This window comes from Oxyura jamaicensis, chromosome 20, assembly GCF_011077185.1.
Source record: "Oxyura jamaicensis isolate SHBP4307 breed ruddy duck chromosome 20, BPBGC_Ojam_1.0, whole genome shotgun sequence".
In the NCBI taxonomy this organism is placed as follows: Eukaryota; Metazoa; Chordata; class Aves; order Anseriformes; family Anatidae; genus Oxyura; species Oxyura jamaicensis.
Genome location: NC_048912.1, coordinates 13,260,652 through 13,283,716, shown reverse-complemented (window position 1 = coordinate 13,283,716; position 23,065 = coordinate 13,260,652). Strand labels below are relative to the sequence as shown.

At 47.3% G+C, this 23,065-nt stretch overlaps 1 long non-coding RNA gene across 2 annotated transcripts; it reads right to left on the bottom strand.

Moving 5' to 3' along the window:
* Window positions 1-2,813: 2,813 nt before the first annotated feature.
* Window positions 2,814-3,709, bottom strand: LOC118176930. 2 transcript variants are annotated; one of them, XR_004755583.1, is made up of 2 exons: window positions 3,588-3,709; window positions 2,814-3,449 (listed from the first exon to the last, which is right to left on the bottom strand). It is a non-coding gene; the product is annotated as an uncharacterized LOC118176930 (long non-coding RNA). The 2 variants fall into 2 exon arrangements; XR_004755584.1 differs by having other exon boundaries at window positions 2,814-3,100.
* Window positions 3,710-23,065: the final 19,356 nt, after the last annotated feature.

Sequence of the window (23,065 nt, the reverse complement as noted above, 5' to 3'; positions counted from 1 at the left end):
CACGAGCACTTTCATGCTCCCTTCCTGATCCAAGGAGCCCCAGATTTTTCTCCCTTTCCTGTGATGGCTCTTGAGCAGGCAGGATGGAGAGGAGCCAGGTCACCACCACACATACACGTGCTCACATCCAAAATGTTCCTCAGCCGAGAGGAGATGCTGTGCCACAGTGGGCCTGGGTCCTCCTGGGCTCTGGCAGGACCTAGATCTCCAGTGCCCTGTGCCTGGTCTCCACCACATTCCAAGAAATCACCGTGGACACAGTTTTGAAAAGAGTTCAAGACCCTCTGCGTGCAAGAATCCTACAGGACAGGGGCAGAAACCACAAACCGAGCAGCTCAGCCATGCCAAAACCGATGCAGTTTTGAGGATACACATAATTATTGCTGTAGGTATCAGAGAGCTTTGAAAATTGGACGGGCAACAAGTGGAGGATTTCAGGTTAAGAGATCTGGATGTAGGGCCCACATGCCTTTATTATATGTGATCCCCATATCCTTCCAGGGAGGTCTGCAGGGACCAGCCTGTATTGGACTACAGGCCTTCTATCCAACAGACCGTCCTACGTATACAGCAAGGTGGTGATCCAAAAAGTAACTCTGTTTGACACCTACAGACAGCTGTTTTGGTCTGATCTTGGAGTTTTGGTCCACAAATATGATCCTTTGCTTTGGACTGATCCTGCTGTGCTGGTCAAGCCAGGCAATTGTTATTTGAGCCACTTGGAGCACAGCTTATTTGAAGAGACCACGATCTATTCCGCTGCATCTTCCAAGTCACACCTTGCAGTTTAAAAGCAAAATGCGTGTTCACTACTCTTAGCATCACAAAGCCAAAATAACGGTTTATGCTTCATCCATAAAATTGCCAGCTAAATTTTAATTCTGGAATCATTACTCTAGGTGTTTGTCAAGAAAGATGTACAAAGCAGACAGAACATGCTTAGCATTTCATACACCAGGTTGAGCTGCAGGAATGACAGGTTGAAAAATCTTGTTTGAACTCACAGACTGAAACCATTTAATATAGAAGTCACTGGTGGACTATAAATATGGAAAACCAACGTGCCATATTTTTATAGAATCCCCCTTCTGAATATCTTTTAAACATATTATTTCAGAGCAGCTGTAGAATCTAAACTCTCCCATTTCTGCTTTGAACATCTACTGTTCTGCGACGGGTGAACCTTCAAAATGTGCACCAAATGTGTGCACAATACACAATCCATTTGAATGTGCACTTGTATTAACTGACCCCGCAAAAGCCAACTGTGTTCATTTAGGCTAGGAATTACCCAATTTGCTCACATAATCTCAGCAATTACATGTTCATCTTGTTTAAATATCAGACCTATGGTGTCATTTACGTAGAATCTGATCTTTCTAGTTAACCTCAAAGATATTAATCTTTATTAAAGGGGGTGAGAGGTAAAGAGGGGGAAGAGATGCTGGTGACAGATATTTTGACAGCTAGGAAAAGTCATGTATAAAGTGAGCATCAGTAAACATTAGGGGTGGTATATTGATATCAGCAGCAAGTAAATGGTTGGCCAAGACTGCATAAGGTATTACACCCTAAATAAAGGCAACCTTTTTTTTTTTTTTTCCCAAAGTTGATCTTTTATATTTTTAAAAGAGAAATTTACTATGATGCCTCCTATGGTAAAATGCCAGAAATTTGACTGAGATTTACTTAAAGTGACAGCAGTGCCCCATTTTGTCCAAGAAAGATGATTACTAAATGTCACGTCTATCTACTCTCATGTGGATCACTTATTTGACATGTTCGTGTCTAAGCTTCGCAGTGCTTTGCAACATGTTTTCTGCTGCTCTGAGGCAATTTGGAATCTTTGCGGTGAAAACGTGAGCTGGCCAGCGGCAGTTCATTAAAATAAATAAATAATAATGCTGGGATTTGTTCCTCTGCATCCCAAGGGTGTCAAGGCCAGAAGCAGGCATCAAAAGCCCTTACAAAAACAGACCACGAGCTTATGCTTCTGGTCAGGCTGCGAGAAGGCTGTAACTGGCTGGATGCTCTTGCCATCTCAGCTGGAGTAGAAGCACAGGAAAAAGAAAATGCTGACATTTAAACACAGGAAATGACCTCATGCAGTTTGCTCCTTTTTTGTTGATTTTTGTTTGTGCTTTTTTGTTGTTGTTCTTTCTGTTGTATTTTGTTTGGTTGGTTTTGGTTTTGGTGGTGGTGGGTTTTTTTAGAAATTTGTCTTCAGAACCAGATCCTTTCTTTCTTTCTTCCCCACATTTCCCAGTTCCTGGAGCAGGGCAGACGTGAAACCCACATGGAATGGCACATCCACAGTGCGGGCTCCTGCAGCCAGGACTCCCATTTCCAGCGCCTGCTTTGCCGAGCCTCAGAAGTGACCTAAGGCAAGTGTAATGGAAAGCAAGGTGGAAGGCTTTTTGCAAAAAATGGAATGGTAGCAATGAATAATTAATGGTATTTTACCTACTTTGCCATTTTAGCTTGTCTTTCTTGATAGTTTTTGCCTTCCAGCCCGAATGCTTGTCTCTAGGTTGATACACTAATGCATGCATGTTTTGGAGATCAAAATGTGGTGGCTTGAGGAGTCAGGAATTAAAGCAGATTCTAGAAGTGGGAATCCCACCAGACTCAACTGTTCATAGCAGCCCCTGTGGTCCAGAGAGAGGTGAATCCTTAGCACAGAACCAGGGTGCTCTTTCTCCCATGCCCGTAGAAGTTTCTATCAACCCCACTCAAATACAGCATTATGTAATAAAAGAGGGCTAAAGTTCTGAAAGCAAGGACATAAACGCATATAATGAAAATTACACGCCTTTCTGTCCATTTCAGCGGTCAACCTGGGCAGACACCCATTTATTTACAAATGTCCAGGTGCAAATTCTGTTGTCACAAAATACTGCAACAACGCTGAGTAAGGGTTTATTTGCTGATTGCTCTGTGCTCTCTGTGCAGTTATATCCTCAGCCAGGTTCTCATGGTCAGTCAATCCCCAAATCACAGCAGCTCTATGAAATTTTAAGTTTTTTCTTGTAGGTGTTCTTCGGGATGCCCAGCTAACACATCAGCACTCACTTAAGTCACAGTTTAACTGCCAGAAAACCTGCAGGAACAACAAAAACAGCTCTAAATGTATCCTACGTAATATGAAAAGAGGGGGTTTTATCATATGGTGGAAGATTAAAGCCTCTCTAAATGAAAGTAGAATGTGTAACTGAATACAAGGTTTCTAAATAGGTGGCACATGTCAGGCGGCATTACAACGGTGTCTTTAGGTGAGCCTTTGATATAGACCGTTAAATAGTTCAGCAAGATAGATGTGACCATGAGAGTGTTTCGCAGCCTTGATTTGTTTTCCAGATAAAATAAACCTGAATAGTATAGGCTTAAATTATCTGTGATTTTTCTCTCTTTAAAAGGACACATAAAAGCTCACGAGATCGCTGTACAACCTGGGGGGAAAAAAAGAAAAAGAAAAAAAGGAGGAGGAAAAAACAGGAAAACTATGAAAGATTCATTTTAATGGAATCCAGGTTTAGCTGTTTCATATTTAATAGTATTTAATATTTCATTTACTACTGGGGACTCACCTTTTTCAGAAGAATGTAAGATTCGAGGCACCATCGTGCATTAAGATTTTATGTCTGACTGTAGCAATGCTGTAGAGGTTGGCGTTGGAGCTGCTCAGCCTGCTGCAGAGCCTGCAACCACCCAGATCTCTTGCTTTTTTCCTACAGCCAAAATAGGAGCCGAAGCCCCAGAAAGTGGTGGGGTAGAGCTGCGAATCCTAGCAACAGGCGGAGAGAGAGAACTGTACGTTTCTTCAAGTCCTCCGAGTGCTGGTGCCTTCTGGTGCAGGATTTACAGCAGAGCTGGTGAGGGCACGGACACCCAGGGATGTCCAGTGGGGCAGGTGAGCCATCACAGCAGGGGGGAAGAGCAAACAAAGCCACACTCAAGTTTATATAGTCATTGTTATTATGCTTTCTTTCATGATAATGCATTGCCTATTGATGGTAGGGTGGTTTTTTCTTGTTTCTTTTCTTTTTTTTTTTTCAATTTTCTGAGCTTTTAATCTTTTTTAAGCTCTTCTCGGTGATAATGCGGACATTTCTTTTTAAGCGAGTGCTGAATTTTTGCTCTCTAACGTGTGATCACAGGGCTCTGTCAGAAAACCCATCATTCTGTGGTGCACAAGCAAATCATGAGCATGAAGAGCTATCCCCTGCGTTTTGCAGAAAGGAAATTTAGGCCTGGGAGGAACCCTGCCCAGGCCCACAGCTGGATGGGAGCTGCCCTGAGCTCAGTTCCACGTGGTGCATGAGGACATGCGGGTGCTGGCAGGGTGGAAATGTCCCCAGAGGTTCATGGTTCTCCATCCTGCCCCAGTGCAAACAGCAGCTAGGCCTTTTATCAGACTTGCTAAGGATAGGAGTGATCCCCCTGACTTCAGAAATACCCATACCATTGCCTGAGAATCTGGGCAGCTGCCGTGTAGCACAGATTGTGCATGGCATGGGAAGGCAAGGCCTTGTTTCACAAGGAACTGCCATCAGGTGGCACCTTCGGAGGCCTGAGCACACATTTTCTGGAAGGAGAGGCTCCTGTTAAATATGCAGCAGCTCTTGTCTTTACAGTATTCAACCAGGTTTTCTTCCTGAAGAGTCTGTCCAGAGAGTTTGACCTCTCTCTGTGGATATTCCTTAGAGCCTGAAGCTCCCAGATAATCTAAAAGTCTCTCCTGACACCACCAGAGCAAGGTTGTTTTCAGTCAACTAGCATTGCACTGGCTTCCACACCACACCAAACATAAGAGGGGACCTCCAGACTCTGTGGTCCCATCAACCCATTCAGACATGTATCATTTTCCCAGTTTGTTGGATTTTACTACCAGTTGTCCTACTGGGAGAAGCTTTCCAACTCTTAGGACTTTTGCCTGGATGCAACGCGTGGGAAGAAGGACGTTTAGAGGAGCAGGGATGCAGAGCACTTCATGGTGCAACACAGACTACTGCTTCTGTTAAAAGATTAATCTTGTAGCAAGTAACACTGGTGGGCTGTTGCCTTGGACTGGACCAGATGCTGCAAGGATGAAGCACAAACTCAGACAGAAGGTTGCAGCAGAAGAGAAGGATTCGATACTTGCAGCTAGCACCACAGCAGAAGAAGGGTGCTGTGAGACCTTCTTTTTGGGGGCATGTTTCAAATACATCCCCCTCCTGGAGCTGCTAGCTTCAAGACTATCTAAGAAGGTGTTTAGCCAGAAGAGGGCAAGCAGCTTTTTGCTAGCAATTTCTCTTTCAAGATCTCATCTTAGGGGCTCTGGCATTTGCATAACTTCCCACAGAAACTGAATCAATGGTTGACATCACGGAACAGAATCTCAGGCGTGATTTAGCATTAGTCAGCCACTAGTCATAAGCATACTGTCATCCCCCTATAGCTGACATCTTAATATAGTTGGCCCCATGCACTCACATGCTCGGCAGCAGCAGATTCTTGTGGTGCGACCATGCACGAACTGTTTAACACAGGCTTGCACATTAAAACCTCCCAAACACGCTGGTCTGATACGATCAATTTCCAGTGCATTTTCCTTTTAGGTAAGAAGGGAATTTTAAGTCCTCTTAAATAATTGAAGATACTACTGATACAATCAAAAGTCAAGCTCCCCAAGATGAAAACGTCTAGATGATGAATAAGTTAATGGAACTAAAATCCCAGTCGTAGCTGATTAGGGGACCAGGAGAGTTTATCAGAGATGGGAATGTACAAGCCCAGTCACAGCCTGACCTTGTAACGAATGAGATCTGAAAAGCAATTAATTGAGAAATTATCAGGGAAAAACGAAGTTGTATGGTTGGTTAGGTAAAGCAATATGTCAATGGGCCAGGGATTGATTTGGCTGGAATACCTCAAGGTCTCTGTTCTGATGATTCAGGACTTGAAGGAACTGGCCTGAGCCAAGCAATAAAAATAAAAGAGGGTCAGCAGAGGGAGTCATCAGTCAGCACAATGGATCAGTGTTCATGCATTATTTAGCTGATAGTTAAGGGAAGTTATCAAACAAGAACAGGCTTTAATCCCAACTTTTTTTCCCAGGGGCAGAGGGAAAGGAAAATGCTCCACTATGTAAGTGCTCACCATCCTCAGCTGAAACACTGAGCTGGGAGAGGGCTGGTGGGAGCAAGTGGTGGCTGGTCCTACTGGCACATACGGCTTCAGTGAGACAGTTAGAAAGACCCCACTGACTCTCAGTCTTCAGGCACAGTCCCCGAATCCCAGAAGTCAACACTGTGATGTCTTCTTCCCTTGGCTTTTCCTTCCTCCCCTTGCCACCAGCTGACTTCTGATGTGTGCTATAGCCCAGGCATATCTAGAGGCAGTTATTAAACCTCTGCTCTGATGTGGTTTGACAGTGGGCATCATTTTCTGCTATGATATCTTCTTCCTTCCTCTTGCCAACAAGCCGTACAGGACTTCAGCTCCATCTCGTGCAGATACCCATCCATCCCCCGGGTCACTAATGCTGACCTCCTGCCCATTTGTACCTTGGCTATATCAATCCACACTCCCACCAACCTCCCACATGCTATGCATTTGAGAAGCTGTTGCTGAAAGCAAGGCATTATGAGCATGTTGATCTGAGCTGCAAAACATGGCTGGAAACACAGTTCCTCCTCTCCACAAGATGCTTTAGGGTCTGAGTATGAACCAACCTGAATGAGAATGTAGTATCCTGCAGCTCCAGAGAACAGCACAACAAAACAAATGATATATATAAAGTCGTTCTGGAAGGATCAGTGGGCTGGGTGAGAATAGCTGTCTGTTTGCTTGTCTTATGACAATTCACCAAATAACTCTAAAGCACGTCTCCTCTCTGAAGACAGGAGAAAACCCCCGCAGAACCAGCCAGCACATGTTTCGTGGCAGGAGCAGGGCCTCAGACACCACAAACAGTTCCTTTTTAGGAGCTTAGGATCCTGAGAAGCTGCAGAAAAATTGATCTGGAGGTTTGCTAGAAAGCTAGCAAACTAGCTTTCCCATTAGGACAATATTTTAAGTTCTGTTTTGTTGTTGTTGTTGTTGTTTGCTTGTTTTGGTGTTGATTTTTTTTTTTTTGAGAAAGGTTTTCAACATAGTTCAGATTATATACTGGGTCTTTTTGTCATTTCCTTAACAAAACCTAAATGACAACCGCCTCCGTGGCTGAAAATAGGAGCTTCATTAACATAGCTATAGTGGGGCAAGAGGGAAAGGTTTGGCGGATAAATATAAAACGGCCAGTGATGCAGATATAGGCTGGGCGTGTTAATGCCAAGGCTAAGGAGTGCTGCCTGGAGATAACAACATGGGGAAAGATTAAAGCTGGGAGAGAAGCTCCTGTACCCTCTTGCAGCAGCAACAGGAGGAGTTGTGCTGGACTCTGCTGCCCGTGGTGGGGAGTGTGGCCAAGGGGACCTGGTTTGGTTGTGGGTCTCTTGTAGGGGGGACCCGAAATGGGGAGCTGGAGGAATGGAAGGGAACTAAAGTGGTCAATGAGAACTGGTTTCCTTGCCGAGATGGATCTCTGACTGCAGAGAATGGTCAAGTCCAAGAGCACCACAGATGGGGAGCCAAAAACCCCACTAATGGAAATCAGAACAGAGCGGTGATTTTAGCCAGCTAAATCCTAGAGCAACTCCAATATTACACTGCAAGTAGCCACTGCTTCTACTTTATCACAAACACGGGTTTTTAGAAGGAAATTCCAGCAGCAACTTGGAGATAAAGGAGCGACTTTATCCCCCTGCCTGTGAGCATATCTCAGCGGCACTCGTTTCTGGGACTCACAGCATGTCATGCTCCACGTAATGCGTTTTCCAGTCATCCTGACCCGAGAGCTTTGCATTCAAGGAACAGATCCCCCAGGTGAATTCATCAGGAGGAACAATAACTGATGCCCAGGCTGGGATTGCTGGGCCAGCAGATCCATCCTGCAGTGCTCAGAGGGCTAAATTTCAGGGCAGCAGAAACGCCGTCTCCTTTACTTGAGGACCAGAAGGAAACTGCAATATATTTCTAGCCTGATTTATTGAAGTGAACGAATACACATGAAGTCTAAGAAGCAGGACTTTGCAAACAAGACTAAGTAGCATTGTCCAGCAGGAGGGTCATGAAGCAGGATGTTACTTGGGAATAAAGCCAAAAATTTGTGTGGTTTCTGTCATCCCAACACATCTTCTTGGTGTCGGGCAGGAGAGGAGGCCTGATCTGCACGGGGGATGTGGAGGCACCTGGAGCACTTTCTAGAGCGATGTACTACCTTACCTCTCTGAGCATTTCCATAGAGCTGAATTCTACACATTTTAAAACCAAGAGCTAAATCTTGTACTCCAGGATCATTTCAAAGCCAGGCTCTTATTCACTACTGACTATTAACAGGGGATCACTCTGAAAAAGGAAAACGGGATTCACCACACTATAGCAGCATGGTCTTTTCTCCTTTGCTTCCTTTTGGGGATTTCATCATTCTTCACCTCCAAGGCTGTGCTTCTGTGCAGTCTGAGTCCTGCATCCAGGAGTTTATGAGGTGGTGGTGGGTGTGTTGGCATGCCCTGGCACTAATCACACATTATCACCTTATGATAATTATCAAAGCTGATTCAGAAGAAATCCTCTTTGGAGAAGGTCCTTGGCCTGCCCTCTGCTCTGCAGGGTGCACAAGGTGCTCCCCAAACAGGGCACAAGCACAAGGATTGCCAACAGTGAAATCAGTGAAATCCGAAAGGTGATGATTTACTGCATGAAGTGGCTAGCTAGATGCTATCACCGTGACATAATAAATCCATGTTTTTATGGTAGGAATCACAAAACATTTGTAGATACATATAAAAATTTGGTCTCGAGGAATTCTATGATCCTCAGCTGCTCTGCGTGCACACTTCATAGCCGGCTGCCTGGTCTTGCTAAAACGGGCACGTACATTTGCAAGTTGTGTAGCTACAAGAACCCAGAGACCAATTCCGTGCATGACTTTTTCTTAACTTAAATGTACTGCTACCTGAGATTCGTTTGTTCTCTGAACACCACTAGAAATAAGACGACAAAGGCAAAAAGTGGTGCCCTGGTGCAAACAGAGGTATCTGTGCCTTTTGAGTCGCACCGCTTCACAGAAGGGGAACTGGATTGCATCTGATCTCACGTAGGTGGGAAATCATTCAAGCAGGTAGGCTCCAGGTGTTAAAGGAGACCCTTAGTTCAAGATATTTTGGCTCACACAGAGCTGGCACAGGGTTTGTAATTCCGTAAATCTCCCATTTGGCTTTGTTGTTGTTGTTGCAAAGGGTTAACAGACACTGAAAAACATTTCTAGGATGAAGTGCTAAGATTTAGTGCACTGAATTAATTCTTAAATTAGAACAGGGGATTTGCACATGATTTCTAAGGGAAATTATCTTCTGGGTAAAATTAATACAGGAGATGTTTCAACATCTGGGATGGCATTATTATGAGCAATGATTACCCAGACATTGCCAAAAGAAAGGGAGCACATCAGACTCTTCCTTTCCCTAACCAAAATAAGCTGCTCACCCTGAAGGAAGAAGACTATTTGCAAAAGCACTGGCTTATTTGGAAAAGCACACAAAGTATTACCCTCGATCTGAAAACAAGCTGCATGCCCGGTGAGGGGTGGTAGGGAAACAGAACTGCAGGCAGCGAGGGTGCCCTGCAACACTTGGGCGCTGGCCGTCAGTCTGTCTTGCCTTCGAGCTCTTCATCAAGGAAGGCGCTTAATGCGGTGCTACAGCTGTCCAGGTGTTTCACGTTGGGAGGTTAAAGAGGAGAGGCGCTGGCAGATGTGACCTGGAAAAGCTCAGCCTGTATCTCCTTGGCATCCCGCGCAGCCCCGCTCATCCCACCCAGAGGGGCCGCGAGAGGCAGCCCAGCGCCGCGGCTCCCTCCAGCACTGCTCGCTCCCCTCCTCGCATCTAACTAGGGCGCGGAGGAAAGCCAAAAAGCAAGACCTGCTCGAGTTAGTTTGTCAAAACAGTCACACTCCAGGAGGAGCTTATAAATATTTATTTTGCTTCGGAGTATTGCGTTTTGTAACGAAAAGGGGGGAAGGCGCTCGGGTGGGAAGAAGAAGACCGGTGGCATGCAGGCCCCTGCTCCTTTCATAGGAAAAAATACCAATGTTTAACTTAAAAGGGCATAAATATAAGACAAATGCCTCTTTACTTTCATGCTAGTAGCTGGCTATTAAATTACATCACAAGCACTACGTGTGGGACTGGGAGAGTGCGTGGTTATTTCTGCCTCCTAAGCCAGAGCGCAAGTCTCAAGGTAATTACTTGGGATCCAAGTGTAATTACCAACTGATCTGCAGGAACATACACAGCAGTGACATCCATTCAAGGCAGCATTAGAGCCCGATGATAACACAGCATCATTAACACAGCTTAGCACTCCCGGCCGTGGCTGTGGGCCATGGCTTTCCCCGGGAGCAGCTCCGGGATGGGGCACGAGAGTGGTGATCCGCCAGGAGCCACCCGAGACCCTGCTGCTGGTGGCTGCATGCGAGCAGAGAAGCGCCAATTGTGTCCATAGCAAAGAGGATGTCCAGACTGTGAAAATTAATCAGGAACATACATTTCCTCCAATATATTTCTCTTTCTAGTATGTCTGCAATCTGCCCTTACTTTTGCCTCTGCAAAGCTCTGAACACCCCGAGCAGGAGGGTGCTGCGTCCCGCCGACACCCCTGGGGTCACTGCCTCTTTGTTTAGCTTTGTTCTGGTTCCCTCTGCTTCACTGTGACAGCATCATGCTAAAATTTTGGAATATTTCCTCTTCAGCTCACACCTCGTCCATCCCCTTTTGGAAGACAGCAGGTATAGGGATTCTCTTTTCTTTATTCTTTTATCTTTTTTTTTCCAAGGCTGCAAGCATCACAGTAAACAACCCATTTATTCTGATGGTCTTGAAAGCTTTCCTTACAACTCCAGGAAGGTCAGAGAAAAGCTTCAGAAAGAGAAAAGGAAAATAAAACCTCCTTTCCTTAGAGAAATGCCTGGTTTGTTACCACACCTTCCCAGCAATGCAGTCCTCCAGAGACAACACAAATAATGGACTAACTTTAGAAATCAAGACATGCTAATGAAAAAAACAAAATGCATTTTTAATTTAGCTTCTTCAGGTGCCTTTATTCGCATTGGTTCTAGATCATGAATGCAAACAGATGAAAAGATGACAAAACACAGCTTGACATAATTTCCCCTAAGAAGTGTGGGACATGAGATTACACAAATAAGCACGGCGATCTCTCCCGGTTCCTGTAGGTAGCAATGCATTTGCACACAGTTCAGGTTCAGTGATGTTAAAGCAAGATTGACAGGGTAACTAACCCCACAAGTAGGTTTTCCATCTCGGGCAGCCCTGCTAAACCATGCCTGATGCTTGGAATGAGCTCCGTTGCACAGATATCTTTTTTTTTTTTTTTTCACTGGTTTTGCTTATGTGCTGGTTTTATCAGAGCAGCTCCGCAGATGTCAGTGAGACAAATTTTGTTTTCAGTTACATCAGAGTAAATCACAACTGATCCGGTGAACTCGGATATCCCCGCGTAACAGCGATATCCTTGACATTAAGAGTTTGGTGCCGTGGTATTATGACAGCTTTAAGCCCCACCATGAAGAAACAAAGTCAGGATCAGCGCTGTCCTGGAACGCATTACAAAGCATGTTTGTTATTGCGAAGAAGACAGCATTTGCCTTGGCTGTGAAAAAGAAAACCAGATCTCTAACAGCTAAGATTTCATCTCCGCAATTTATCCAATGAGATTTCCAATCCTCTTGCGCAGATACCCTGCTGCTAACATAGCAGTCAAGATCAGAGCACTTAATCAATCATTCACTGAGGACAAATATGCGTAATCTAAATTAGAACAAACCAAGGCATATTTTACATGACAGCCGTACAGATTTTTAAGAAAAAGCATTGGCAAGAAAATTGCATGAAAACAGCGTTGTCTTGTGTTTATGCTTAAAGCGGTAGGTTTCCGAAGAGCTTCTGCAGAACTAGGTAGCCCTGAGTATACTGGGGTAAATTCTGCTCTCGCTGATTTTCCTTCTGCATTTTCATTAACAAGCTAGGGCTGGATTTGGCCCCTCTGGCTCTGAAGCAGGAAGCGTGCTGCAGACCTCAGCGCGACATAGGCTGCTTCTTAAAAACCTTTCATATTTCATGATCGCTGTCGATTCTCTTATGATCAGCGTTGGTTCAAGCTCTCATGAATCAAAAATCAGTTCGTGGCATGCATCTTAGAGCAATCTATTTGTCTGCAGGTAGCAAAGGGAAACGGCACTTTGAAGAATAAAACCCCTTTGCCTTCAGAGCGACGCATGGGCGGCTGGGGAGGCTGGAGCACCAGACGGGAACTTAGACCTCCTATTCATGCTCAGCCCTGGGCATGCTGGGTGACCTTGTGTTCTCCTTTTTTCCTCTGGGTGAGATATTATTTATCCATGATAATAAAATACAGTACTCTTTAACTACAACTCGTGGTGTAATCCATTGTTGCAAGTGGCACAAGCTCCCTTTGAAAAAATTAAAAAATAATAATAATTAAAAAAATTAGAGGCATTAAAGGGAGCAAAGATCTGAGCTTCTTTGACTGAAGCCACTCGACTATCATCAGAAGTCAGGCTCTTGTAGCCCTGGCTCTGCAGGTGAGATCTCCACGGAGGAGCATCCTGGTGATGGCCTTTGAGAGGGGCTGGATGCTCCACAGCCTGCAGCGCATCAACCCTGGGAACCCTTCTGGGTACAAGGTGCCGAGCAGACAGGCAGCAGGAGGGCTGGAGCCCAGCATAGGGCTTTTGAGCGACACCTTGAGTGAGGAATTTTGCAAAAATGCTGGAAATATCCGTGCAAGCATCCCTTTCCTACTGCCATCTGCAGTGAGCTCTGCATAGTTCCTGTCCCAGTTCTGCCTCTGCTTCTCCAGGAGGAGCAAACGCTCCCACAAAAGTGCACACATCGCCAAAACCTCCCGTAGACCATTTATTGCTGTGTTTTTGGTACTTTTGCATAAGCATTTTAGTCCCTGAGTGAGATCTAGCACGCAGCAGGGCTCATTTCCTCTCCTCTGTCTCCAGGTTTTGGGGGCACTGGCCAGGTTTTTTGGGGACAGCCATCCAGTCTTCAGGTTCTTCTTCCAAGCAGCTCAGGGGGGCAATGCATCGCCGTCAGCACTGCTGATGTTGGTGGATTTGTTCAAACTGGGTAGGGAAATGTTGGTAGAATCAATGACCCGATATTGCCTGAATTAAAGGCAATAGTAAATGACCCAGAAATGCCTGCAAAAATAAATTCAGGGCAACAATGAGGGCCTTGGAAAATCTTACTGTGAGAGCCTAAGCAGGAATTTATATGCTACCTTTTATTTTTGTGTCTGAAGGTCAGATACAGATTTTAGTAAGGTCTCCAAGCAGGAGAACTGAGTCTCAGCTTCAAAGATCAGAGCTGAATGTGAATTTCCTTTGTTTCCCAGGGAAAGACAGAGCCTTCATTTTGGTCTAAGCCCATCTCAGGACTGAGAGAACCCTTGCTTCTCCGAAGCCTCCTGGAGTTAAACCAAAATACCTTCCCATTAGCACAGAGACACTCTGTAAAAGTGAAAATCCTCTCTTTCTTTTGCCTCCAGTAAATGAAGAACCTCTGCCCCTTCCCATCCAGCCTGGATGTATTTTTAAAGTGTTGACTTCTTCCTTGTTTGCGTCAGTTTCAGTCCGCCAGCTCCTGACAGCTCGAATCAAACGTCTGCCCAAACCTGGATGGCCCAAGGAGCTGCCATGGCTGAGGCACAGCTTGGAGCAGCTGGAGCGATGCGGTGAGCATCACATCGAGGACTCACCGGCCTGATTTATGAGGTACCCCTGACAGCCCGGTGGCTGGGGAAGCACGAGTCCAAGCTGACACCATCTCCCCAGGAAAAAAAACATCGCCGTGTCCTTGTCAGCACAGGGCCCTCACCTGACTGTCCTCCTCCCTCCATTTCACGAGGTGTTTCTGCAGGCTGCAGCCAAGCATCCGGAGCTGAGGGGACAAAACGATCCGCAGGCACCATCCACCTGGAGCAGTGCTCCCACTTTCTCCATAAAATTTGGAGAAATCCCTCTGAACCACAATTTAAACTGAGATGCTCTGTTAATCCCCTTGCTAAAACACCTCAGCGCATGCCCTGGCTTAATTTTTAGCTTAGCTTTGTATTTTCAGCTGCTCAGGTTTCGGCTCAGTCACTTCAGCTCTGTGTGAAGGTGCGCGAGGACGGACAGGAGCATCCAAATGGAGGCCCCCAGACGCGAGCGTTTCTCCCTTAACCTTCCTGCACCATCGGGAATAATAATTCCTCGCAGGGCTGTTGCACAGCTTGATTCATTAAGGCTTATGAAGTGCTTTTAGCTCCTGCACTGGAAGGCTCTGTGCGAGTTATTTTGGACTGCTCAGGTGTTCGGAGCCGAGGCACTGCAGCAGGAATACAAATAAATCAAGAAGCGAAGCTGCCCCCTTCCCGCATGCAGCCCCTGCCCCCCACTGTTCTCCATCACTGCTGGTGTCAAACAGTTAATTTACAAGCCCAGCACTTTACAAAGCCCCTGGAGCACCAATTGTCCCTTTCTCATGCAACATCAGCTCCTCAAAAAAGCCAGCTGAGTCTCCGGGGTCACCCCGCTCCTGCCCTTCCCAAGCCCCTATCCAAAACCACCCGAATATTTATTTCAAGCAAGTCCAGTCCAGCATCACCCCTGTACACCATGATGCTGGAAGTGCTGAAATAACCCTGGAGGAAGGGGTGGATGCAGTCAGGGCTCTGATCTCTGCCCTGTGCCTGCTTGGAGAGGCAATATTCCATCGGCAAAGGTGACCCAGATACCCCGCGGGGCCGCAGCCTGCCCACAAGCGGCTGCAGCAAGGCAGCATCCCCATTCTAGAGCCGGGCAGGGACAGAACAGCTCTCAGGCCAGCAGGACAAACTGAGAGAGCACTGGGAAAAGAAGCAGGCTAGTGGCTTGGAAAGGTAAAGGCGGTGTAAGTCTCACATGGCATTTTTTTTTCCTCCCTCCCTCCGTCTCCCTCCCCTCCTCCAGTCTGTTGCACCGGAGCTGTCGGCCATGCTGTTCCAGTTCAGGGGCTCCTGCAACAGAAAAGATCAGCTGTTGGAGAACCCATGGAAAGCCCTGGGGGAGAGCCATGGCCGCAAGGTAATCAGCAGGCAAAGTTATTACCATTATGCTGCTAATTAATTCCCAGCTCATTACGTTTCCTGTGGCTAATTTGTACTCGCCGCTGATTTGATTAAACTCATCTCTATGCTAATAAATGTGTTTTCCATTTGTTTTAGCGACTGGAGGAAGAGAGCCCGGTATTTACATATTTTGACGTTTATCAAATAAAACGTGGCGCCTGAATTAATTCTGCTCTGATTTATAAGTGGAGGGGAAGGGGAGTGCCGGGACGCCGGGGGTCAGGAACGAACGGTGTGAGCGCGGCGGGGTGTGCCGGGGGGGCTGCAAGGATGCACGGGGATGCTCACCCCCAGTGGTCCCCATCCTGCCTAGGGACAGGGACCTCCAGGGTCCCACGGGCACAGCCAGCAGCCGCCCTGCTGCAGGGTGATGGCCACATGGATAGAAAGCTCTTTGCCTCCCCCAGAGTGCCCTCCCAGCCCGTCCTGGCCACCTCCACCATCGTAGTGGCTACCACGTTACCTCGTCGGCACCCTGCTGCGGTTGGTGTCCCCTTCTGGCTGAGTTTTGAGGCCCGGGGATCTGGTCTGCTGGCACGTTGGATGGTCCACACACACCTCGCCAGGAGGATTTTTCTTTGTCTTTCAGAAATTGCTCCAAGTGAAGAGGAGATTTGCACTGCTGAACCTGATTATGCGCAGGGACTTTGTTTCCAAGTTCCCTGTGGCAGGACTCGCCACAGCAACATTGGGCTCCCCGTGTCCTCATCAGGCCCATCCAGGCTGTGGTGCATATACAATCCGTACATGTCAGACACCTGTTTTCTCCTCTCTCCCCATAATAAATGTCAGGGCAGAAAGCTGCCTTCTAAGCCCAAGACTAGTCTTCGGGACAGATCCTTAGCAACTCTAACTCCATTGGAAACAGTCGTCCTATTCCCCATAATTAGCTGGTGCAGTATCATTCTGCTCTTTTTTTGGGGCAAACCCTAACAGGAAAATACTCGGAGAGTGTCGTTGAGTGGAAGTTGTGCTCTTTAATCACTCAAAGGCTTGTGAAACCCAGCCATTCATTTTCCTTGAAAAACTGACCATTATCACTGAGTAAATCCCCTGTACCTACATGTGTGTGTCCACGTGCATCACATTGTGTTTGAGCACGTGCACATTTGTCACCAAGGCTGGAAGCCGAACCTCTGAGTGCTTCCCATGGCACTCACAGCAGAAGTTTCCCAGCAAAGAGGGGCCCCGCCGATGCCACTCCTCACCCTGGCACCGCCGTACCTTCCACCGCCCCTGCCTCACCCCAGGCAGTGTGGAAACAGCTTGATTGCTTAAGTAACAATTAACCGCCTCGTCTTTTGGGAGTGCTTCTGGTGTGCCATGCTCAGCCCCTGCCCCGGAGCGTGTGCTCCCTGCCGTGTTACCCAAACTGCCTCCCCTCAACTCCTGCACACCCTTATAGGTGGGAGGGCACCACCAAGCCCACCCTGTGGCCGCGATGAGGCTTTTCCCTGCCCCATCCCCAACTCCTCCTGCCCATGGTGCTGTCCCCAGCCCACTACCTTATCCCCAGCCCACCGCCCTGCCTCCTCCTTTAAGCTCCTGCACAGCTTTTTGTGCAGTACGGGTCTACCCCTCTGCCACCTCACCCAGCTTGTTCCAGTGTCACACAGATCTAGGTCTGCTTTGCCTCTGCATAGAGAGTCCCCAAGGATTATGTCTGTGTGACAGGGGTGGGAACAGCTTTAGCAGTGAGTGCAGAGGGCACTGTGGCCATACACTGTCTCCCAGCCATGTGCCAGGTTTGTCCCCAATGCAAATACGGCTGAGAGCATGCATGTCCCAGCTCAGAAAAGCTGGCAGGTTGCACAGGACACTTGGGCCATCGTCACCAAAGAGCCCAGCTCCAGGCACATCCCGACATGAGCCTGAGCCTGGTCCTGAGCACCACCTCGTCCTGTGCTCACACAGCAATACATCTACAACCGAGGGTCCCGGGCACTACACAGCATTTTCCCATTTTCATTAGGCTAACCGGCTAAGCCACGCGCTATTGCAAGTGCTGGACTTTTTGTATAAAAGGTTTTAAGCCTTTGCAAAAATGGGAAGTATTACTGACAAAAAAAAAAATGCGTTGTTTCACATTAACAGACTTTGCTTTTCCTTGCGAAGATGGGACAATAGCCACACGCCGCATGGTGTCGGTGTCACAAAGAACAGCCCCAAAAAGCTTCAGCTCAGGACAAATAAAAGTAACATTGATTCCTTTTATTTTTTTCTTTTTTTTTTTTTTTTTTCCAGCTGGTATCAATACATTAAACAGCCACGCTGGAAAAGTGAAATTGATTCAAGGCCTTCAGTGCTCCCTGCCAAAAAAAGCCTCCTGCAAGGATCTATTCTGTATTGAATTACAGTCTGGAAAAGTTCAATAGGTTATTGTACAAACAGAGAGCAAAAGCCCGTCAACAATGGAGAGAGAGTGATTGTGAGGCTCCTTTGTGCTTGCCAGCCCTGAGCCCCTCGCAAACTCAGATGTTAAATCAGTTTAATTAAAACGCTGGGCTTCAAATGCGGCAGGTTTTGTGATGCACGTCCTTGTGCAAAGACAGGTAGGCTGAGCGGGCTGAACCTGCCTGCACCGAGAGCTCCTCGGGCCCTTTCTTGGGCCCTAAAGCCAGCAGATTTTATAGCTGCTGACCACTTCGGACACCCTCAGCTGCAGCCCAAACTGTCCCGTGCCTGCCTGCAGCCTGTCTTGCACCAAGCAGGGACGGGAACCCCATAAGACACCCATCTGAGTCCCAGCCCTGCCGGGTTCACTGGGACAGCATCTCTCGGCGTCTCTCTGCCTAGGTTTGTCCATCTATAAAACCCAGAGTCATTCTGTCTCCAGGGCCTGGGGAGCTTCTCAGGAGCCGAGCTTTCCTCTTGCAGCAATGTGCAGATGTGGCCCCAGGGCTGTCACATCTCCCTTCGGCACTGGGTGCTGGCACCCAAGAGCTTGGTTGTGCACCCAAGGTGCGTGGTCCTTTGGCCAGCCCCTGCAGGGGGCTGGATCTGGGCTTTGAGGCAGGATAAATGCGGGTCCCTTGGCTCTGAGACCCTCCAGTGCTGCATCCTCCTGCACTTTGTCCCTCTGCCAAGCCTCTAGGGACAGGACAGGCAGCAGCAGCCCCCCACCAGCCCCAGGGTGTCGCCCCAAACGGAGGATGCTGCTCCGAAGGGGTGGGAGCAGCTCACGGCGCTGTGCTGCATCACGGCTTCTGGATCCCCCCTCTCCACCTCTAATTAAGATTCAAATTGAGTATAGAAATTATGTGTAAGTAAGATGCTAATTATTAAAGTCATTGATCTCCCAGACAATAAAGCAGGCTAGCTTTCCTGCGCTGCCTGTGTTTTGAGGTAGCTCTGAGCCCTTGTGATTGCAAATGTCTGTGATAGCTGGAATGTGCGTTTAAGTGTGTAAATGATTGATTTTGTGGGGCGGTGAAGTCCCCATCTTGCTTTGAACAGGATCTCTTCACAGCATCCCCAGCCCCAGCCGACCCCAGTCACACATCTGGCTCTCTTGATAACTCAGATACCAATAACAACATGCATTAAACTTTCTTCCCCTGTCTCTCTGGACATCTGCCTGATGTCCTTGTCCTCTCCTCTAGCCATAAGAACAGCCCCAAAAGCAGAGAGCAAAACCAGGGCTCAGTGGGCATCCTTCAGAGGATGCTGCCTTATCCATCCTCTGCTCCAAAACCATTCCCACCATCTCAGGAAGGAGGCAGCACAGCCTGGCTGAGCTGTGGGGCTGAGCAGATTTGTTCAAGAGCCCCAGAGCAAGCACTCAGGGCAGAAAACATTGCGATTTCATCCCCTTGGCCCCACACCAGGTCCTCTTTGTGGCTGAACATCTGACCCAGGAGTCATGGGGCTAGGGGAAATGGTGGATGTAGCTTGAAAAGATATAGAAAAGGATGGCTGAAAAACCACAGAGGAGAAAAAATATATGGAAAGCAGAGAATGACCACCAGGCTGCATGCAAGAGAGCAAAGCCGCAGGCTGGGAGGCTCGGGGTGGCTGCAGCAGGGAGGACTCAGGAGGAAGGAAGGCCTGGGCTGTGGAGGAGAGGGATGTCAGCCTGGAAACACAAAGTGCAGTACCACACTGCACCAAAACGCTGGAATTAACATCAAAGCAATCCTGGAGCAAATGAGATTACAGTATGCATGTTAATGAGGCAGCAGCGCTAATCAGCAAGGATGCCTCGCTAGGAGGGCTGCACTGCCAGCTCGTGATTTGTATTGTCGGGCTGGACTGGGCTTCCATTTGGAGAGAAGATTTTGTTTGGTTTGAAAGCCGTCAGTATTTTGTGGGGTTTCTGGCAATCTCAGATTTGATTTGATTTCTTCAAGTAGATGTCTGGCCCTCCAGGGTAAGGAGAAGAACTTGGAAATGGGATTGAAGTGGTCCCCAGAGCCAAGCTGAAAACCACTCCAAAGCCAAGGAGCAGATAAAAGTTGCCCAAAATATATTTTTTCTCTATTTTTAAACCTCATTATTTTTAAGCCAATCTCACCACTTTGCAGAGAGCTGAATCCATGACTTTGCACACAACAGGCAGTGCTCTGTGTGCGCGTTGAGCTTCCCTGAGGAATCTGAAGCCACTCGAGATCCGAGGGGTCCAGCTCTGCTCACACTCACAGCAGGTGTATTTCTGGTGCCACAATGCTGGTGTCAGGATTATCCTTCACCACCGGGCACGTTGCTCCTTTTAAGCACATGCCCCTGTTCAAAAAGTGGAGCCTTTTAAAGTCAAGAGCCCTAAAAAAAGCACTTGCTTTGGAGTCAGGTGTCACCAGGCAAAAAGCTGTGAAAGGGGCAGCCTCTCCCCAGAGGCTGAGCCAGGCTGGGGGAAAGGCTAGCAGGAGGCCTTGGGTAAGAAGGGCAACGTGAAAAGGGAGGGAAAGATCAGGAAAGGCAGATGATCAGCTCACAAGAATTAAAAGGGCAGGACCCACTGCTGAGGAAAGACATCAGCCTATTTCTGCTACCTGAAACCTGGGATGCTCTCAGCAGTCAGGGAAGCTTTGGAGCAAGGGCAGGAAAAGAGAAACCTTCCCGGAGTTTCTCATCTGTCTCTGCAGCAAATTAACCCCTCGGGAGACAGAGGAAGCAGACTGCAGCCACAGCAGGGGCTGGGAGCCCTGCTGCTGAGGTGCAAACCGCAGGGCTGTGGCCACATTGCCCTGGGGAATCAGCCCCAGCCCCCTCGAACTGCCCCTCTCGAGCCCTTTTCATGGAAAAATGCCATTCTGGACAATGTTCCCTTGCAAGGAAACCAGGCTTGTTTTCATCTGTTTTTTTTTCAAACAGCCTATCTCCTTGATTGGAGAAATTGGCTTAAATGGGTCCCTTTCTCTTTTCTTAAGCAAGGCTGCAATTCATTTCTGCTTCCTTCTCTTTTCACTGGTAATCTTATTTGCTGAAATTGTGAATAAGCGGGGTTTGGGCTATGTGAGTGTTTATAGAGTGGAATTACATGTTTTATGTGAAAGTTTGCAATGCAAACATCTCTTCTGCAGGTGGCTCGGAGTAAGGCGCAGCCGCGGGCACCAGGAGGCCTGGTGCTCACTTCCCAGCCCTCGTCCAGCTCTAAGAAAACACCCGATGGCTTTTAGCTTCGGAAAGGGTGATGACGTGTCCCAGCTTCACAAAGATTTTATGCGCCTTGATGTGGAGGTGCTGCAGGAACGGGCTCTCAGCACAGTTTTTGACCCTCTGCTTCCACCGAGTGAACAGATTCGGGCAGAGGGATGGAGCAGGAGCCGAGCACAGCCCTGAGACGGTGCAGATGTACCTCCCTTCTGCTTCGGCTTTACATGGCTGGGAAAAGAAGCTGTTCAGCAGTGCTTTCCGTGCCAGGGAAATCATTAACAAATTAATCATTTACTAATTAAACGGCATGATACCCATGTAAAGGGAGTGTGATTATCCTCTTCTGTAAGTCAGGAAACAAAATGGTGTTTCTGATTTTAGACCAAATTTGCCCTTCTTGCAACCCTGTGACTTCTGCTGCCAAAACCATCGCTCCGTGGCCAAAGCAGCTTCTTTAGCTTGCCCGTCTCTGAGCACCAACTGGAGAAACCACCCTGATTTGCACCATTGATGTCTGGTGGCTGTTCCCAGGCTCTTTTTGGAAAGGGTCAGAGGGTAGTTTGTTTGTGGTTCTTGTTTTTTTTTTTTTCTTTGTTTGTATGTTTGTGTTGTTTTTTGGTGGTGGTGGTGGTGTGTGTGTGGTTTGTGGTTTTTTGTTTGTTTGTTTGTTTTTTGTATTTGTGTGTGTGATTTTTTTATCTTTTTTTATTTTTTTTTAATACCCTTTCAGTGTAGTGTGGATGCTGCAAGTCCCAGCCAAGGAGATGTGGCTTTATTCTCACTGGACATCACAGAGACTGGCCAGGTGTACAGACACCCTTTGCCACCCCTCCAGACAAACCACAGTCTGCAAACATCCTCCATAGTCAGAAGGAGCAAAAGCCAAAGCCTGATCTGTTTATTTTCACTCTTCTGATGCTATTTAGGTCACGTATTTGAGATTAAGCCTGTGCTTTATCCCAAATGAGCAGCCTCTGGCAACAGGCGGGATAGGCGAAACCTCATCTGTGGCATATGGGCATAGATTTATTGTAAAAGCAAGAAAGAGGACACAGTTAAGTGGGAAAGGCAGAGCGGTGGCAGTGCTGATCAGAGGAGACCATGGCAGTGCCTTCCTCATTGCATGCTTGAAGCAAGTCTGTGAGACGCACTAGAAGAAAATCCATAAAATGCCAAGATATATAGCATATAACAAATATAGCAGAAACTCCCCAGAACTGAAGCCAAAACACTTTCCTCTCCTTTGTGCTCTCGAGGTCTCGAGCACTGCAGCACATAGAGCTGTCGCAGGTATTTACTTGTGCTAAGTGCAGCTCATTATTATTGCCTCCTCTGGAGTTGTGCTGCAATGAAGATTAATTCCCCATAGCCTTGCCCGATAACTTTTGGAACAATGTACTTTGCAGCCTTCTTTACTTTGTGTTATGGTTTCATATACTCAATCAGCTGCGGGTGTCACACGGTGAAGGGGGCCTACCTGCTGCCGAGAGAAAAGCACACTGGACTTTGCTGTGAGGTTGTTTGCTTTGTGGTGTATACACAGAACAGAAGTTAATTCAGGAGCAGCTAGGAAAAAAAATAAATAAAAAAAAAAAAAAAACACAGATTAGGAGTTCAGAGAAGTAACGGTCTGAAAACAAAAACCTTGCTGACTCTAAGAAAGCAAGGGATATCTAAGATGGCTCCTTTCCCCATCATAGAGCAAAACAAATAAATAAATAAATAGAAGAAGGTGGATGGAAATGGAGCACACTATTTCACTCCTAGAGTAACAGATGAACAAAACCAACTAGGTTAGCTTCATATGTCTTAAAAAGTACCCTTGTCAGCCACTTGATTTGTTCCTTATGGTGGCCACAAATTCTATCAATTCTATAAATTTTATATAATTATAATTCTATCAGTTCTATCCCATCTATCCTAGGGTTAAATAACCAGGCAGCCCAGTAGGGCTTTCTGGCTGCACTGCCTCAGCAGGATTTTGTGGGGGTGAGGAAGCTCAAGCAACCTAGAGGTGATGACCAGGGGCCTCCTCTTCCTCACCCATCTGCTGTTCCTGGGGCTGTGAAGCAGTGTTTGTCCTCTGGCCACGACAGCAACATGCAGCTCTGAGCAGCCCCCGAGGATGCGGATCTGGGCTTTTTGCTCCTTTCCAAGGCTCCAGCCCAAAGCCTGCTGCCGCATGCAC